Source organism: Mytilus galloprovincialis, chromosome 10 (assembly GCF_965363235.1).
Source record: "Mytilus galloprovincialis chromosome 10, xbMytGall1.hap1.1, whole genome shotgun sequence".
Classification (NCBI taxonomy): Eukaryota; Metazoa; Mollusca; class Bivalvia; order Mytilida; family Mytilidae; genus Mytilus; species Mytilus galloprovincialis.
Genome location: NC_134847.1, coordinates 37,236,493 through 37,257,914, shown reverse-complemented (window position 1 = coordinate 37,257,914; position 21,422 = coordinate 37,236,493). Strand labels below are relative to the sequence as shown.

The following is a 21,422-nucleotide window of genomic DNA, read 5'->3' as shown; positions in this document are numbered from 1 at the left end:
CCTTATTATAAAAGATTCTGACATTTTATGATAAGATTACCGTCAATTGTTGGCATATGACCATATAAGAATTGCCGGATTCACTCGGGTAAGGTTCCACTGTTAAGTTATTCTGTGCTTCATTTCCCCGTGTATTATTTTCTATCATTATATCTTTTTGTCAAATATTCTCTACCTTATCTATATTAGCATAACATTGATTATTCTTTTTGGTTACCCTTCTCTTATCTATTAATCCATGATGCAAACCTCCTATTTGCAGGACTATCACAAAAATACATAATCCTTAAAGAACAGGAATTCACCCAATTACTGGAAAGATATCATCAACCACCAACAGTCTCCGACTTCTTCGAAAAACATAAACAAAATATACACTAGATCAATGCTGTCCCAAACGTCACAGAAACACCTTCATCGAGTGCGATACTTTTCTCCGATTCAGACAAATCAATATTCAAATTTAAATTTCGATGTTTACCGAGCGATTTAAATTGTAACTGCCTGATATTGTAGAAATCGTTTCGCACAATATTCGGTGTTAGAATATCTTTCTCTTAATAATCATATCTTAAAGACGACATCTAACCTTTTCAGTGATCTACAAAAAGATGTGCTCTCAATATTTTATTTTCTAAGTTGAAAAAATTGACAGTCTATCATTTTTGAATTTACAAATGAACTCCATGTTGCTCATAAAAACTTTTTTAAGCGGTTGGGTAATTAGGTAATTTGGCTAATGATTAGAGAAGTTATGGTTTACACATGAGACAACCGCAAAAGTGTACTTACCTTGAGCAACAATATGCTTACCTTCCCGGAGTAACCAAAGCACGCATTCAGGTTCGGGATTGTCTTGCTGTGTTAAAGACCTATTGATGTCCTTTTGTTGTTTTTTTTTTTTTTTTTGCTCTTTGGCCGGGTTGTTGTCTCTTTGACACATTCCCCATTTCCATTCTCATTGTATACTGTTGTATTTCTTTTGTGGTTTTCGTTTGTACTATGAATTTTACGGAATATCTTCGACTTATGAGTTTTTACTCTTCCTTTGGTATCTTCCGCCTTTTTGTAATGTATTGTTAGTAGAATAATGCCGGATTCATCTATATGGTCTGATAACAGGAACACTGGGTTTGGTCGTGCATATTTTTGACATTTAACAGCTTTATTAATATTTTGTGTTTGTTTTTATATATGAATAGTATATATAAAATTTATGATAAAAGAGATGATTTTTCATTTCCTATCGTTAATTATCCTTTTTAGATGGTATATTCCCTTGCCACGGTCTTACGGTGTTTAAATATCTCAACTTGTACGATTCGCGCTCGTTTATGTAACAATGTTTTAGATTTTTACGAGAGAAATTTATGTATTACTGATTTTTTTTACACCATGGGTTTCGATATCACAAACTTGTCAAAACATTTACTAAATTGTCACGATCATCGGTATAAGGACATCATTCATAAATATAGCTCAACATGCAGACTTCTTATACGTTCAGATATTTCACATCCAATTTTTTTATGGAAATATTCTTTATAAAGCACAAAAATGCCAGTATTCACCTCAAATGCTAACAAAACCTTTAAATAGACTTAGTAAGAAGGGATATAGTTACGATACTGTTGTCAGGTCACTAAATATTACATATGTTGGCGTTAATATTGATTCACTTATAGGGTCTTTGCATCGGAACTAAACACATTTATCTAAAAACCAGTTGTTGGCATGACTCAGTCACTGGTTATGTTCTTCTCATGTATGTTATGATGGTATGATACTAAACCCCTAACGGGAAGGATTGTGCCTGATATTCATATGATGAAGACAAAATCTTTCAATCAGTTTAATTGAAGTCTGGAGCTGGCATGTCAGTTAACTGCTAGTAGTCCGTTGTTATTTATGTATATTATTGTCTTTTGATTATTTTCTTTGGTTACATCTTCTGACATCAGACTCAGACTTCTCTTGAACTGAATTTTAATGTGCGAATTGCTTTGCGTTTACATTTCTACACTGGCTAGAGATATAGGGGGAGGGTTGAGATCTCATAAACATGTTTAACCCCGCCGCTTTTTTTAGCCTGTCCAAAGTCAGGAGCCTCTGGCCTTTGTTAGTCTTGTATTATTTTTAATTTTAGTTTCTTGTGTACAATTTGGAGTTTAGTATGGCGTTCATTATCACTTCAAACTAGTATACATATTTTTTAAGGGGCCAGCTGAAGGACGCCTCCGGGTGCGGGAAGTTCTCGCTCCATTGAAGACCTGTTGGTGACCTTCTGATGTTGTTTGTTCTATGGTCGGGTTGTTGTCTCTTTGACACATTCCCCATTTCCATTCTCAATTTCATTTTAGTCATATATTGTTATAAACGAAGAGTTCAGTTTATCTACGTGATGGTGCTTTTCCAGAATGTCGATTTTGTTATGTTGGCCTAATTTTCTATTACATGTGTGCTGTGTTCTGTTTTGGTTTTTGTTATCAACCAATTCTATTAGTGATTTTTTTGCTACTGAAGCAGTAATATGAAGTAATGGTGTTTTCTTTGTAACATGTCACTCTTTGAGACAATTGTTAACACTGGGAAAAATAATTTATTTATAAAACAAAAACTTAAATAAACTTATCTAGGCTTTTTGTATTGTACAACATTGAAATTTAAATGACAGTTAAGAATATTGACCGCATTCACTTTTTACTCAACCTTTTCATAGTTTTTTTTTCACTAATCACCGCTATAAAATACATACAGTACTGTATAAATAGATGGTACTATTGACCACCTGTTATCGCGATATTAACATTAAACGATCGAGCTCTTTTGGTCATACTCGATTGACAGATATTCTTCAGACCTCGGCCATTCTCTCTAGTAGTCACTACCTCTTTATGGGTGAAGCAAAAATAGAAAAGTAGTTGTAAAGTACGGGCTTTGTTCGATAAAATATCTTTCAATAATTTGACAAGTCTCAAAACTCATTTGATCTTATTAATTAAAGGAGCGACAAAAACTATTACACACACTGATCTTTAAATTGGGGTTTTTAAAAAGCGGTACTTGTAAGTCTCTTTCAAACGAAATCTCACTTGACTTTCATATAGTCACATTTATTCAGCCCAATATTTAAAATACATAAAAAAAAATTAAAACAATTGGGGGAAATAACATTCAAATTAAAAAAATGAACAGTGAGAAATTGCACAAATTAATATTTACAACACATTCCGCTCTAACCTTTGTATTTTGCTAATCCCCGTAATTTAAAATACTAGAATACCTTTCCTTATGATAAATGTACGTCACTTTTAAACCAATTAATTGTTAGGCTCCTAAAATATCGCTTATGAATAATATCGTAAACCGTGTTTTGCTTGATAAAGAATGTCTTTCATTAGAAACAATCTTGGTTTCACTTTGAGGCCATCGTAAAAAAAAATGTCAATAACATTTTACTGGCACGTAAAAAACTGTATCTAGGTATTGAAAATGTTTCATTGATCCCGATATATTTACTCAATGAACATTATGAAAAATATCTTCTTTTCTTCTCATTTTCGCGTTTATATCTGTCGACTCGTAGCTTGGTAGAGAAATTATTTATATAAATTCATAACAAAAGAGACGTGTCTAGTTTTCTTTTGCGTCTGACTTCCTCTAAAGCTTTTTCTTGAGTCTTCAGTTCATCCCTTAAACGTTTTATTCTTTCAGGTGCACTTTCAGTCTTTACAGCATCTTCTGTTCTGGCAATTTTGCTTTTTGAAGGACCACTGTCATTATCTTTTGATTCATCTCTATAGCTAGAAATTCCGGGTTCAGTTTTAACTGTTACAACGTAATCGTCATGTTCTTGTTCATCTCCGTATCCTGCAGTAACAGGTTCGCTTTTCACTCTGTTCATTGGTAATATCGTATGCGCAGAAGTAGTTGAAGTGGAAGCCCAACCCGCAAATGATGAGGTTGCCACGCTAGAAGTATAAGGCGTTTGTCTAGTAACAGTCGCCGACGGTTTTGAGCTGGCTAATGATAAAATGGATGTATTTGTTTTATCAGGAAAAGAGGCCATATGCTGTTTTGTTACTAGTTTGATGGCTTCACTAAGCGATGTTTTCGGGTCACATTCTAGAACGTAAGCTTTGGGTTTATCAGCTTTATTGATAGTTGGGATTAGAATAGTTTTACTGCCTAGCTTTATCATCATAAATTTGTTGCCATGTTTATCGGTGATCGTTTTATCAACTGTGGCAACTGTGTTAAGTGGAACTGTGGCATCTGTGTTAAGTGGATTTGGCAACATTCTTCCAGGTGTGTTTGCCACCGATATTGGTGGGACAATTGCACATTTTTGTGCAGAAGAAATAGAATTAGGTTTAAGAGATAAAGACTTGGCTTTTTGTGTATTTTGACCAGATTTACCTGGAGATGACTTCTTTTGCAGTCTTTTTGCCGATCTATAAATATTCTTTCTTACACATATTTTATTAGATTTCAATCCTTTTCGAACAATTCTTTCACTTAATCTTTTTACAAAAGGTCTCCTACATTTCAGAGAACACCGTGAATCAATAGCTGTCGATCCGTCGTTTGAGCTCTTGAGAACAACAAAACAAGGTTCTCTGAGCCGATCATCTTCTTTAGTTTCTTTATCTAATCTCACGTTTGCGCGTTGAACATTACAATCAAACTGATAAGCAAAGTATCTTATCTGTTCTTTGTCGACTTTAGGCCAAATTACCTCCCTTGAAAGTTCATTTGGTGTCTCAGGATCATTCTGCAAAAGCGAATAAACAGAATCGATTAAAATTCCGGAACTTTCTGTATTTTCTTCGCAGTTTGACTCATAATCTATGTTGGATGTTTCCACCGTAGGAAGAGAAGAAGCTAAACGACTAACGGTACTTATGCCTTTGCTATGTGATCCGATAATTGGCACACTAAATTGAGACGCCGCATTGACTTTACTCAAGTTGATGATTTCGCCATCTTTCGAAATCAAAGGGAATTTGACAGATAGATTACCTCTATTCTGTTGATTTAATGGATCACGTGGGTCTACTGATGTCGAATCATTCTCAACATAATAATGAACATCTTGACTCACCAGTGTTGTTTTTGAATAATTATTTTGTTCAGATGCCGTTGGTTGTTTATTAGAACGGATGTACATCTCAGGAACTTGCTGTGTCACAGTCGTTTTCAACGGTCTAACAGAAGAACAACCAATCGATTGTTTCAATGCATCACTTACGGTAAATGTTTTTAATGGCGAAACAAAAGTCGTTTTTTTCATTGTCGTATTTTGAGGATGTAATCCACCTGCTTTTGGAAGTATAGATACAGAATTGTTAGATTGCGTATTAACATGATTAATGACCTTAACAATAATGGGCGGCCGCACAATGACTTCTTTAGGTGGGACAGTTATAGTTGGTGGGATAATGGTAAAACCTGGAGAAGTTTCTTTTACAACACATTTTGTAGGATGATTAGCTGTCGATAACATTTGTTTTTGTGAACTTACTAGCTTTGTGTTGGTATGGTTGAAAACATCCGGTTTATCACTTGTCTTGTTTAAAATTTCTAGTAATTTTTGTTCAAGTTCTTCTCTCGTGTTCTCGAGAACACTTTCAGCAGAAGCTGTTGCTGTTTGTTTGTGCACGGTTTTTGGAAGGACAGAAACAAGTTTGCCGAAATTTTGTAACGATGCATTACTACTGCTTATAATGTTAGATGGACGTTTCTGACTGCTCATATTGTTAGATGGACGTATCTGACTGCTCATATTGTTAGCTGGACGTATCTGACTGCTCATATTGTTAGATGGACGTATCTGAAAGCTTGTTATTTGGCTTGTCAATTTACGCACAGCAGTGTTAACTGTCGGAGATTCTAGTGAAGACTTTCCAGTTTGCATCAACATTTTTCCCTGAACAGTTTTACCTGGAACAGTTTTAGCCGGAGCACTTTTAGCTGGAACACTTTTAGCTGGAACAGTTTTATCTTGAACACTTTTCGATGATGGTACCAATGCAGATGACAAACTATAATTTGTTGGATACACAGTAATTACTAATGGATTTTGGTTAGGATTTGTAACTTTTTCAGCGTTGTTAACATCGCTAAAACTGACACGCGGGTGTGTTCCCGTGTTTACTAACTGGCAATGATAAGGTCCCGATGAGGTGACATTGGTATAGACTGGATTTCTGACTGTCGAACTATGTTTATAACATAGTGTCTTATTTTCAACAGTTTTTTTGTTGGTAACATCATTGTCTGTCACAATATTGACTTTTGGGAGTTCACACTTAAATAACTGTACATTGTTTGCGTTTGGATTTGACGAAGAAGTTGGTATTAACATTGGTCGTAATGTTCGCTTGATCTCTGTCCTCACTGCAGTTGGAACATTTAGGTTTGTCGGCAATGCGGTTGATACTTTCACGTCAGAGGGTATTGCAGTTACAGCAGTCAGCTTCTTCGGCGCTACAGTTGAAACATTCACCTTAGACGGCACTGAAATTGCTACATTCGGTTTCGTCGGCACTGCAGTTGCAACATTGTGTTTCGTCGGCACTGTAGTTGATACATTCACTTGAGAGGGCATAGCAGTTTTGACATTCAGCTTTGTTGATAGTAGTGTTGAGAGATTCGGCCTCGTATGACCAGCAGCAGCGATAGTTGGTTTACTGTCAGTATTCTTGAGATTTTGTGCTCCACAAGAATTTGATGTTACTATAGTTCCAGCGTTTGTAGAATTCATCGAAATATTAACAATAATTTCTGGAATTGCATTTTTGTTCCTAAAGAGATTATTATTGTATTTCCCAGAATGCATTGGGCGATTGCTACTTGCCGTAATATTGTTGACGTTGGAGGTTTCGGAACGTTTTGAAGACTGTCCTACAGAATTATCAGTGTTGCATATCTTCAGAGAATCAGAAGCAAACGATTTCAACAAACTTGTAGCACAGGTAGGATACACTGACGCGTTTCCAATTAAACGGGGGGTTTGTGTTCCTGAATTACCTACCAAAGTTGTCTGTGTCGATGAAACTACGGAGGTTGGACGCAAAACGACAATATTTGGGTCTACTGGACTAGTTGTGTGGTGAATTTTTATCAACGAAATTGAACTCGAGTTGTTGCTTTTGATTGCAGTTGTTTTTTCTGTAGTGTTCGGTCGTTTTGTTTTGTCTGTAGATATATCCGTTGTGCTACTTAATGACTTGGACACTTTCTTCAACGTTGCTATTGTTTTCGTCTTTGAGCCAGGTCTTGTTTGAAGATCTTTTTTGGCAGTTGAATCCGTGCAAAGAGAAAAAACTGGACTGTCTTCGTAATCTTTTGGTGTTATTGATTCATTTATATCTGTCTGGTAAAACTTTTTGTTATTCTTGTTAGCAAATAGAAAGACAGGTGTTGGATTAGTAAAACTGACGGTAGTTTCTGATTTAGATAACTGGTTCTCATTCAGTTCCTCGATGTCAGAACTTCCAACTCCATGATCAATTTCATCGTCCTTCTGAATACAGATTTCATTTTGTACCCTGCCAGTTACATTACTTTGACTGTTGTTATCTTTTCTACTTTTGGATGATATTTCTACAGCAACTTTTACTTTTTCTGGTGATATTGTACCACCTGGAGCGTGGTTTGTGTCATTGTTTTTTTGTTTTATTGCTGTGCTGGTCTCCCTTCCATCTAAGTTTGATTCAGCAGATGTGTTTTGTGTTAGTGTTTCTGGTGATTGTTTCTCATCACAACTTTTGTCGGTATGTGGTAGAGATGGAAACTTGCAAGCAAGCTGCTTCGTAATTTCAGGAAATCTAAGATAAAAATCGGTACTATTTGAAGCTTCCTCTGACTGATCTTTATGTGTATCTTTGTCATTATTAATTGATTTTCGTTCTATAGGCTCGTCAACAGAAAATTTCGACCTGCTTAGCTCTGTCGATATTTTGTCCTTTTCCATACTTTGTGCTGGTGGCAATACAAACGAATCGCTGAAAAAAAACAAAGTTTGGTTTATTTTAATTGATTTGATTTTTTGTTTTTACACTGTTGTAAAAACATTCTTATATACGTAAAACGTAAAATAACAAAAATACCGAACTCCGAAGGAAATTCAAAACGGAAAATCTCTGATCAAATGACCAAATCGAAAGCTCAAACACATCAAACTAATGGATACCAACTGTTATATTCCTGTCTTGGTACAGGCAAACGATGATTCACTTATTTTATTTACTCCTATCATGAAACCAAACAGACATAGAACATGTAGAACAATCCAATCGCACGTTGTTTCAATCTATTTCAAACAATTTCTAGTTATATCGGGTTATGTGACTGTCGGATGTCTTCGGATGTCATTTCGATGGTTACTTTGATATAGCGTATGGACTATAATACACGAAATGCTGATATATATTGTCGACTACATGCGCATGCATTGTTAATTGTTAATTTCAAAATTATTGGAACTTGGATATACATTTTATTATGTTATAAATCAAATATGAGAATTTGAGACAAATCGGTGAATATGAATTTGTCAGCTAACACCCCTTTAAGAGGTCATAATAAATATGCATTCCAAAACGTTATCTTAATTGTCCAGTCATGAACTTAAAAAATATTAAGAAGCTAAGGTTTTAACTCCAACAGGCAAAGTTGGCCTTAATTGATTTGATTATAAGGTTTTGATCCGTTTTGGTCATATAGATCCCCCATTGTTTCTGTTTGTATGCAGCCTTTGATTTCAAATATACAGATTTATAAATAAGAACGTCCATGATAAAGGTTTATCCAGAAAAGCGCTTCGGACTGACATTTATAAAGTAATAAAGTAATGTGTCCATTTTTTTAAAGACCTGTTTCCATCGCTTTGAAACTTGAAAACATGCAAAACAAAGACTTTGACAAAGAGCCTGTTCTCATTTGTTTGGAACTCGTGAAACTAAGTTTGTCCTCTATACATTGAGTGTCGAGTGTCTGGTTTCAGGATGTTCCAACTTACGTAAGTAGCAAAACTCAAGAAGAAATGATGTACGTTGTATGTAAAAGTTATAACTCAAAAGGACAGTGTTAGGTTGATTTTTTCTTGTCATGCACTTTTGATTTGTGCTCTAATTGATTTGGAGTAAATTTGAATTTCCGAGTATGTTTCGAACTTATCTGATGAGCATTGTTAAAAATCGTGTGTTTCGTACAAATATATATATTGATATCATGTATACCTGCTTTTACTCAATTTTGTCTTCAACTCAGCAGAAAGGTGACTTCCATCTGCATCATCCCTGTCATTGTTTTCCCTGTCATCATTTCTTTCATTGTCAATGACATCCACCTCCATATAAAAGGATCCATCATTACTGTCATTATTTGACAAAGAGAACGACATTATGGAATCTAAAGATGTTGGTGTCGAGGGTTGACTATTGTCAAGTTGCACGTGACTTGGGGCAAAATGTTCGTTCTCTTCACTTACAAATTCAACGTCTCTTTTGGTAGTATCCACTTCAACTGTTGTTTCTGTTTCCATAGCATTAGCATTTGACATTGTTTCTGGGCTAGATTTTGTATAACAATGTTCCTTTTTATAAGAAGTCGGATTTTGTGAACTAGATAATTTTTCAGTTTCAGTAGATAACATAATATTTTCCTCGGTTTTGGTCAAATGTTCGGTCGATGGAATACTTGATGAAACTGCTGATACTAATGAACCTGATGAACCTTGTTCTGTAGATGCAATATTTGATTGAATTATTGATGTCAAAGTACCATGTGTGCTGTGTTTGGTAGATGAAATACTTGATGAAACTGCTGATACCAATAAACCTGATGAGAAATGTTCTGTTGATGGAATTATTGATGTCAAATTACCTATTGGGCTGTGTTTGGTAGATGAAATACTTGATGATCCTGCTGATACCACTGAACCTTGTTGTGTAGAGGAAGTATTTGATGGAGTTATTGATGCCAAAGTACCTGTGGTAGATGAAATACTTGATGATCCTGCTGGTACCAATGAGCCTTGTTGTGTAGATGAAATATTTGATGAAATTACTGATGTCAAACTACCTTTTGGGCTGTGTTTGGTAGATGAAATCAGTGATGATCCTGGTGGTGCAAATGTACGTGTTTTCCGCGAGATATATTCGCCAGAAGAAGAACTAGACATAACAGCCAGTGACAATCCAACTGGTGGGTGTTTAGATGCTTCTTTTTGACATGTGGTTCTTTTCGGAATCGGCAAATTATTTATCCCTGATGACTTAGAAGTAACTGTCAGATCACCTGCCTTACCACTGACAGATGCTTCATTGTGACATGTGGCTTTTTTCGGAATCGTCACATTATTTATCCCTGTTGACGTAGAAGTAACGGGCAGATCGTCTGCCTTACCACTGACGGATGATAACACATGAGCTGATGCTGGTAAAGTTTCAGATTTTGTTGCAGATCCTTTTATCATGTTTATATTACTTTGATCTGTCGATGTTTGTGATGACGAACTTAGTGTTACTGTGGCTGTGGAACCAACAAGACAAACATCCGCGATTGAATCCATATCCGCAAGGTTAGGTAACTCTGTAGATGAAGTCGAGTTCCGAATAGCCGGATGCGAAGAAGTTGTCTTAGCCGAACTTAATATTATGCCAATTTTGTCTGAATCTGCTTGTATTGATGGTGGGCCATCTTCAGATGAGTGATGGACTGGGGTCTTTTCTAACAACACCACACTTTCCTCCATTTTTATGGCTATTATAAGGTAGTCTGAAATTATAGAATATTGGTAAATAATTAACCAGGTAATATATATGTATAATATTTGACTCGTTAGACTGAAGTAAACAAGAGTGAACACGCTTAAAAGTCTCGCCTTCTTTACTAATCATTAATATTATGTTGATAGTCCTATAACATATAAAGCTTTATTACAATACTGTCACATAAACTTAACATTAACCAAGAAAACTAAAGATTGATCAATGAACCATGAACATGAGGTCAACGTCAGATGAAACACGACAGGCAGACGTGTACAGCTATCAATTCTTCCATACAACAAATATAGTTGACCTATTGCATATCTTATTAGAAAAACTCAAAAACTTAACTTTGAGCACTAAACCATGAAATGAGGTCAAGGTCAGATGACACCTGCGAGATGGACATGTACACATTACAGTCCTTCCATATACCGAATATACTAGACCTACATTGTATTGCTTATAGTATTTCAGATATGGACTTGACCACCAAAACTTAACCTTGTTCACTTATCCATGGAATGAGGTCGAGGTCATGAGAAAACTGTCTGACCTTGCAAGGTACGCACATACCAAATATAGTTATCCAATTACTTATAATAAGAGAGAATTTAACATTACAAAAAATCTTAACTTTTTCAAGTAGTCACTGAACCATGAAAATGAGATCAAGGACAATGGACATGTGACTGACAGAAACTTCGTAACATGAGGCATCTATATACACAGTATGTCGCATCCAGGTCTTCCACTTTCTAAAATATAAAGCTTTAAAGAAGTTGGCTAACGTTGCCGCCGCCGGATCACTATCCCTATATAAATGTTGAGCTTTCTGCGACAAAAGTCGCAGGCTCGACAATAAAACAAAACCTATCCATTCCAGGCACCCGGCGAATCCTGCTTCATTTTTTATTTGGGTTTGTACGCATGAAATTCGCATCTAATTTTAGTTTCTTGTTACTTTCTTTTTTTTTAGATTTTTAAGGGGTTGCCTTAAAGGAACTCTCGGGTATCGAATCGCAAGGATATACGATATCTCATTCGGTATACAAACTAGACATTATATTTTCATTCAACGGGTTTGTACTTGAGCAACAAGACGGGTTTTATATGCCGATCAGGATCTGCTTGCCATTCTTGAGCACATGAGAACTTCCCAGGATTTGGCGGGGTTCGTCTTTCATAGTCTTTAGTTTTCTATGTTATGTTTTGTACTAATGTTTGTCATTTGGGTGGGGATTTTGCTTTTTTGCCATGACGTTGACATCAGTTTATTTTCGGCTTGTTTGTTTGAATTTCACTTTGCCATTGGTATCTTTCGCCCCTCTTTTATAATGCAAACCCTTAACATGTGCATGTGTTATATTTACTATTTTTCAAACTGGAAATTCTAAATATACCTTTAACATCTACATATTTGGGAAATTTTTCATTTGATTAATTAACTCATACATGAAGTCAAGTTGCGATTTTTGTCACGCGGATTCTTTGCCAGAATTTGCTAATCAGTTGATCTGATTACGTTTCATATTTACCAATATGATTACAAAGAAAATTTGCAAGGAAAGCAAAATATTCCAAAAAGAAAAAGGGAATGTGTTCATGGGACAAAGATGATGCCACCGCGTTCTTATGTGAAGTTATAAAGGGACATAGCTGCAGAACGGTTAAAGTGACGCCATTTGTACTTGAACTGAGTTTTTTGTAATAAGTATTGTGTATTAGTTTCATAAAATGTGGTTGAGGTAAACTGCATGAAAAGTAGAGATCTTAATAATCTTTAGCCGTCAGATTGTATCGTCTTTGTTGATTGTTAAGATGCAAGATATACTAGTATTTACTTGAATTTAACCCTCGTGGCACCTTTTATACAAAGTTGACATGCTGGTTGATTGATTAGAACCAAAATAAAGACTTAGTACCTTTGAACTAGAGACCTTAGAGTTAGTCAGCCAACTTATTATTGAAATTTGGGCAAATGGTTTCAGAGAACATTTTTGAAAAGGTTTACGTTGACGGATACCAAGTGGACCCGCATGTTTAGGAGAACTAAAACGCTGTTTGCACGTCATAGTGGCTGGAAATAGTGCAATAGTTTAACAGGAACATTTATTAAAAGTTAAGAAGTATTAGGCACAATTGTTTAAGAGAAGATTTTTAAATGTTAGCAAATCTGATGGACAAATTGTGTAAAATTGTCTTTAAAGGGCAATAACTCCTCAAGGGGTCAATTGACAAATTTGGTCATACCTTTTTGTAGATTGTACTTTGCTGAACACTATTGCTGTTTACAGTTAATATTTATCTATAATAATATTCAAGATAATAACAACAAACTGCAAAATTTCCTTAAAACTACCAATTTAGTGGCAGCAACCCAACAATGGGTTGTTCGATTGGTCTGAAAATTTCAGGGCTGATAAATTTAGAGCAAACAATCCGTATCACTCCTGTCAAATTTGCTCTAAAAGCTTTAGTTTTTGATTTAAAAGCAAAAACTGCAATTGACCCATATGTTCTTCTTTAAGTCATGGCGGCCATGTTTGTCGATGGGTCAAAATATTGAATGCAATTTGTAAACTAAATACCCTAAGGAACATTAAGTTAAAGTTCGAAGCCCACGTAGTTTTAAAGGAGAAGTATTTTAAATAGTTTACGACGACGGACGACGACAGACGCCAAGTGATGGCATACGTTCACATTGAGCCCTTTGGTTCCCGGTGAGCCAAAAGGGTAAAAATTGACAAATAAAATTTTCGGATAGGGAGAAAAGAATATGCTGATTAATCAGGAAGGACAGGCGGACGGACGTCTACTATTGATAATACCACATGTGACTTGTGCAGTAGGAACAACACATTTGAAAGCAGGCTAATGCCGCTACAAGGCAGCACTCTCAATAATTTGTTTCCCAATTCACTGTAAATAAATATGTTTTAACTAGCACACTTGTTTATGTGCATTCAATAAGATTTTTTTTTTAATGCCACTTTTCATTCATATTGTAGATTCGTTTCGCTGATCCGTAAATTCTTAACTTTAGAATTTATGTTTATTATCACAAGGTTATAGAATTCATGTTTACGAATTAATAATTACATTCGTAATATCTGGTCTGGATGAGAGATCTCGAAATGCGTTATCACAAATTATAATTTGAAATTACTATATTTCAAACATCAGTGATTACGAATTTTAAAAGGTGATACAATTAAAAATTTCTACAATTGTAGACTAACAAATTATAAGGAAGGACATTTACGACTTCCAAAAATGTTATTTGAATTCGAAATCACGAAAAAAAAATCTTCAATATTTATTAACACAGATTTAGACTACTACGACAATTTATAATAATTTATTTAATCCGAATTACATAAATCTGTGATAAATAAGTCTAGTTCCACAGATTCGTAGTCAAATGATAAATAATTGCAATCATTCGTGGCACAATATACATATATACGCAATGTTTTATATGTATATTGGAATGTATAATGTTATACAAGTGGTGAGACTTTAATAAACTATTGCATCTGAATCTGACAAGTAAGAATTTGCATCTGTAATCATGAATTATAACGGTTCATAAACCTCTGCTTCGTTATAAAGAATTTAACCCTTAATAACGAGATTTTTTTCGTATTGATTATATTCAATAAAAAGGTTTTTTTGGGTTTTTTTTTTTAATCCCTGATTTACGAAATAAAAAATAAAATGTAAGTACAATTTCTTTAATTTCAAATAGAAAATAAATTTAAAATAGAAGGGACTTTGCTATAAAGATCACAGATTTGACTCGAAATTTGAAAGATTTAATCCTTGATAACGAATAACAACCAGATGCTTTGCAGGGCGCAGCTTTATACGACCGCAGAGGTTGAATCTTGAACATTTGGGGCAAGTATGGACACAACATTCAAGCTGGATTCAGCTCTAAATTTGCCGGGATTGTGATTAAATAGTTGACACAGCATAGGTTTCTGACACAGAATGAATGTGGTCTAATGAACTCATTTTTTTTTTTTGCCTTTGTGCAATTCACTATGCTGTTTTATCCTCTCAAAAAAATGTTTGAAGAAATTTTCTTTTTATCTATGAAATCTGAAATCTGAAATGAGAACAATTGAACACCCCCCGCCCCCACACACCCAATTTTTTTTTTCACATGCCCCTTTCCTTTATTCCAAAACTGATCTCAATTCAAATTTCTAATGGAGTTTGCAACAATAACTACTCATTTAAATACATCATAAAATATTAAAATGTAAAAAAAGTGCTTGTTATCACTGAATGGTAAAGATTGTTTTAATTTATCAGTTGGTAGTAAAAGTGAATATTATCAGATTATTACATGGCAATTTTCATATCGCATGTATTATCAGCCCTAGGTTTAATATCAGTCCAAGAGCCGCATGGCTAGAGGGCTGATATTGACCGGGGCTGATAATTCATGCGATATGAAAAATGACATGTTATGATCTTTTTATCATATGCTTCAACAATGGAGGAAAATTATAGATAAAATTTACAGATCCTTTTACGTGGTTCTGAAATAGAAGTTCAAAGAGTGGAAAGTTCATGGACGTCGGACCCCAAATGTAGTAAATTCGATATGAAATCTTTCTAGCATATGCCTCAACAGAGAAAAAAACCAGCAGTATGATATATTTTATTATGGACGATAAAAAAATAATTCAACAATATACACAATGAACACTGTTTGAAAAAGTAAACATATTTAAAGTTACTTTCTTTTAAATTATGTTTGAAACTTGTAAAAATGCATTTATTTTATCCTATGTTTGTTGTTGTTTTTTGGTGTTTTTTTTTTTCATTTTACACAATATACTTTCCACTATCCAATTATTTTTTTGTACCCTACTTTGTAATGTTTTTCATTGAAAAATTACCATTGAGGTGTATCTTACGGAATTTGCCAAGTATCGCTGGAATGTCATGTAATAACATTAGGGAAAGGCATGTGATAATAATCGAAGCATGTGATAAATTTTTCATATCACCCCGCTTTAATACACTATTTCGGAAAAATATGGAATTTACGTTAATTTAATGCTATTATCATACTGTAAAAATCATATGTTATTTTCTCTAAGTATATGATAAACATTGTATATTGTATAAAACAATGATTTAAGTTGATTCAACTACTATTCTGGACAAAGAAAGATAACTTCAATTGAAAATGTCTTGCTATTGCGCAATATTGTGCAATTAGATATTTCTTGCTATTGCGCAATACAAAATACTTGCTATTGCACAATACTGTGCAATTGCAGATTTCTTGCTATTGCGCAAAACTGTGCAATTAAAAATTTCTTGCTATTGCACAATACTTTGCAATTGAAGATTTCTTGCTATTGCTGAATACTGTGCAATTGAAAATTTCTTGCTATTGCACAATACTTAATATAATAATTTTGGATCCTGATTTGGACCAACCTGAAAACTGGGCCCATAATCAAAAATCTAAGTACATGTTACGATTCAGCATATCAAAGAAGCCCAAGAATTCAATTTTTGTTAAAATCAAACTTACTTTAATTTTGGACCCTTTGGATCTTAAAGCAGACCAATTTAAAAACAGGACCAACAAGAATGTGTCCAAAGTACACGGATGCCCCACTCGCCCTATCATTTTCCATGTTCAATGGACCGCGAAATTGGATAAAAAATATAATTAGGCATTAAAATTAGAAAGATAATATCATAGGGAACATGTGTACTATGTTTCAAGTTGATTGGACTTCAACTTCATCAAAAACTACCTTGACCAAAAACTTTAACCTGAAACATGCACTTTCATTTTCTATGTTCAGTGGACCGTGAAATTGGGGTCAAAAGTTTAATTTGGCTTTAAAATTAGAAAGATCATATCATAAGGAACATGTGTACTAAGTTTCAAGTTGATTGGATTTCAACTTCATCCAAAACTACCTTGACCAAAAATTTTAACCTGAAGCGGGACAGACGGACGAACGAACAGACGGACGGACGAACGGACGGACGGACGAACGGACGGACGAACGGACGCACAGACCAGAAAACATAATGCCCCCCTACTATCGTAGGTGGGGCATAAAAATTAAGAATCTACATACAGTTAGATTTGGCATATCAAAGAACCCCAATTATTCCACTTTTAATGAAATTGATCAAACAAAAACAAAAGTTTAATTTTGGACCCCAATTTGGACCAACTTGAAAACTGGGCCAATAATAAAAAACTAAGTACATTTTTAGATTCAGCATATCAAAGAACCCCAAGGATTCAATTTTTGTTAAAATCAAACTAAGTTTAATTTTGGACCCTTTGGACCTTAATGTAGACCAATTTGAAAATGGGACCAAAAAAACAAGAATCTACATACACAGTTAGATTCGGTAAATCAAAGAACCCCAATTATTCAATTTTTGATGAAATCAAACAAAGTTTAATAAAGTTATTGTGAGAAAACCAAGAAAAATGCTTATTTGGGCCCTTTTTTGGGCCCTATTTCCTAAACTGTTGGAACCAAAACTCCCAAAATCAATCCCAACCTTTTTTTTGTGGTCATAAACCTTGAGTCAAAATTTGATAGATTTCTTTTTACTTAAACTAAAGTTACAGTGCGAAAACCAAAAGTATTCGGACGACGACGACGACGCCAACATGATACCAATATACGACCAAAAAATTTTCAATTTTTGCAGTCATATAAAAAAGAGTGATAACTAGTTCCGAAGTTTAGATGTCTTGATAACTTATTATAATTCTTGTAACCAATTATACCGTTCGTGAAAATATTGGTCACGATTTTTAAATTTTTTTATTACATGTACCAAGTTAATCTATTATCACGAATTTACGCAATCTGTGATAAAACAAATGGTCTCGTCATTCCAAAAATTACTACATCGTCAGATTTTCCCTATTTTAAACGGTTTGCGTATTATTAATCCAGATTACAAATTTGCATTTCAAAACTGCTGTTCTATTCTATGTATTTGAGGTCATCTTGGTTTGCATGCCGGATCACTGGACTGATTTCTAACTAGATATCGAGGATTATTGTGGCTAAGTTTGGTTCTATTTTGGTCCATTAATTACAAAGGAAATTTTGATAAAAGGCGAATGATGGATGCTTAGTGATGATGATAGCACAAATTGCAGGTAAGCGGAAAACGAGAGCGAGATGGCAAATTCAAATTATATTTTTGGAATGTTCTAGATGTACGGCATCCTTACAATTATTTTCAAAATAATCTAACATGTTCCAAGAAAAATCTTTCTGACTATGATTACGTGTGTGTAAAAGTTACATTTTAAACTTTTGCAAAGATGTGTTTATAATGGGACCGAAATTAAGTAACAGCAACATGATTTATTTAATATACAACACAATTAGTTGTTCAGTAGTTGTCCTTTGTTCGTGAGGTTCATAAGTGTTTCTCGTTTTTATATAGATTAGACAGTCGGGTTTCCTGTTTTTGAATCGTTTTGCGTTAGTCATTTTAGTGCCCTTTATAGCTTGCTGTTCGGTGTTAGCCAAGGCTCTGTGTTGAAGGCCGTATTTTGATCTATAATTGTTAATATTTTATTCATAGTGTTACTTGGATGGCTTGTTTTCTCATTGGCACTCATAGCACATCTACTTATCTATAAAGAAAACTTCTTTTAAAAAAACAGTGAATTTGCAACATTTTGTATAAACACGAAATACACACCATCTAAAGACATCCAGAAAAATATATTTGCTTAAAAAACGAATAATATTTACAAATCATTTTCATATTAAACGCACATTGCCCTTCAGAGACATTTCATTGCCCTAATAAAGCCATAAAAAGTCCACCAGACTTTAGAGCAAGCTAAAACTATCAATTGTTATAGAAAAATGAATAAAGAATACAACTAAGTAGAATGTTCAATTATGAAAGGTAACTACAGGTGCGGATCCAGCCATTTTAAAAAGGGGGGTTCCCAACCCAGGATAAAGGGGGGGGGGGGGGGGGTTCCAACTATATGTTTTTTATATCCCCATTCAAATGCATTGATCGGCCGAAAAAAAGGGGGGTTCCAACCCCCGGACCCCCCCCCCCTCTGGATCCACCACTGAACTAAAGGGGCATCTAATAAAGTTTCTATTTTTCTTTGTCTGACAACAATAGGAGCACTCGATTACTTTGACAAAAGATATGAGTCGAAAAATTACGACCAAAGATTGAGAGATAACCATACTTACAATAAACATGACAAACGGTTTCTGTAGTAATCTTTCCAAAAGAAACTGTCACTTGTTTAATCTGCAAAATATAGTTATTATGTATAGTTATTATGTAAATTGTAAAGTTATCTCATAAAAAATAATAATATCCTTCTTTCGTCATTTGATTTTTTTTCTAAATTATTTTGGAGGCAATACTTTGTTTTCGTTTCTTATTCTGAAGTTACATGTGTAGTTTAAGGCATGCACCGATCATTTATCTTTGAAGGTGGACTCTCTGGACAATCACGATTTTTTTTGCATTTCGTTTTTAACTGAAAAACTAGTTTTTATTTATAAAATCAAACAGAAACAATGATTTTCGACAATCAATGTCGTATCCCCCCAAACTAAAACAAGTTATGTTTCACTATCTAATGATCAACTTCTTACGAAAACACGTAAATGTATCTTAAGATGACTATCGGTTAAAGATTATGCTTCCACAATAGATGAGATGATTGTAACAGATACATATTCGTTTTTTATAAAATCAAACAAAAACAATGATTTTCGACAATCAATGTCGTATCCCCCCCCCCAAACTAAAACAAGTTATGTTTCACTATCTAATGCTCAACTTCTCACGAAAACACGTAAATGTATCTTAAGAAAAAAAGAATTAAAAAAAATACTATTGGTTAAAGATTACGCTTCCACAATAGATGAGTGGTTAACACCATAGCTGGAAAAGAATATATCATCTTTGACACAGATGAGATGATTGTACCAGAGACATATTCGTAAATAGCATGCGTCTCCGACTGTGCAAAACAGAGTCATGTACTCTCAGAGCATGTACTAATGCCATGAACATACAAATACTCACTCAGTGAATTAAAAAACAAATACAATATATCAATGTTTTATGCATATTTTTAGCACTCCATTAGAAGCTTTTCAGCATGATAAAATTGTATTTATAAATATGGATCAGATCAACACATTAAATTTGAATATGCATACATATACATGTATCATGTACGTATTATATATATATATGTTAAAGTTCGTAAAATTCAAAACATACTGTATTTTTTTTTAATTTAAATTTTAATGCGTCGCGAGATATTTTTTATTTAATCAAATTAGGAGTTTAAACATGTTAAACTAAGGTAAAACATATATATATACATAAAATGTAATACGCATTTCTCCATTAGACGTAAACAGTTCCGGTTATTACATTTACCTTTTGACCGTTCAAAATGATATACAGATTAGGGAAATATTTAATCGTTTTACCCTCATTTTCCGTTTAAAAACATTGACATTTAAATAAATACTATATTTACTCTGATATTGTGCAGAAATTTCAACAGTTATGCTTTAAATTAACATGCATTTGATATTTCTTACGACTGCGACTTCAGAATTATCCACAATGCAATATTCCGGAACTTCGTGTTGATTATCTCCCTTTTTCAGAGTAAAGAGTGTTCCGAATAGATTTACAAGAATCTTATTGACTTAGATGTCATAGAATTAGATCATCTAAGCTGAGTTGGAAGTGTTTTCACACTACAATGAAGTTAGAATAGAATTGATTGCATATTAAGTTTTACGATATGTTGATTTACTTGATAAATTGCGGAAGAAAACAATTTTCAGGTTATTTTTCATGTAGGGAGCAGTTATTTATTCATCACAACTTCCTGTTGTATTTATCATACAACAACCAAAGAGGATGTATTAAGTGTTGTATTTTTATCTTGAACAATAAAATATCTTATACTAGTTAGATAAAATATGAAAAATACGAAAAAAAATCAAACTTTAAGTGTGTATATTACTCTAGGATTTATTTCTATATTAATTGTTATTTATTGGGCACATGAAATTATCAAGTTCTTTACTATGAATAATTATGCAAATTAACGCATGTCGGATTGATATTTGTTTTGTTACTCTATTTTTAATTGTTATTTGATGTGTGAATTTGTTCACTATAATGTTTTCGATTATTTTTATCGGGTTTTCTTTATAATAGTTTAATTAACGACTACAAGTATACTTACGTATGAAATTGTTCAAAATAGTTTCTAACCCCATCTTTAAATGTTTTAAAGGTTTCTTTTTCTTCCTTGATAAGCTAACACTTATTGGGTATTATATATAATACTTAGATTTGCTATCATGATCAGCGGATCGACTGCATGTAGTGCTCATTCTGAAATCAACTTCCCAAATTCTTGTCTGTTCTTAACCGTTAAGATACGGAACCCATGCAGTAATAATATACATTGTACGATCAATATCAACATGATCAAAGTAATAATGTTAAAAATTCTAGAATCTAAACCAGCTTTGGTACAGCAAGGTAAACAAAAAGAAGAAAAGAAAACCAAAGACCAAAATATCTATAAAATAAAAA

At 33.8% G+C, this 21,422-nt stretch overlaps 1 long non-coding RNA gene across 1 annotated transcript; it reads right to left on the bottom strand.

Moving 5' to 3' along the window:
• Window positions 1-2,576: 2,576 nt before the first annotated feature.
• Window positions 2,577-20,455, bottom strand: LOC143047489 (uncharacterized). The gene is made up of 4 exons (XR_012969577.1): window positions 20,344-20,455; window positions 19,028-19,088; window positions 9,246-10,785; window positions 2,577-8,009 (listed from the first exon to the last, which is right to left on the bottom strand). It is a non-coding gene; the product is annotated as an uncharacterized LOC143047489 (long non-coding RNA).
• Between the last annotated feature and the right edge of the window lie 967 nt (window positions 20,456-21,422).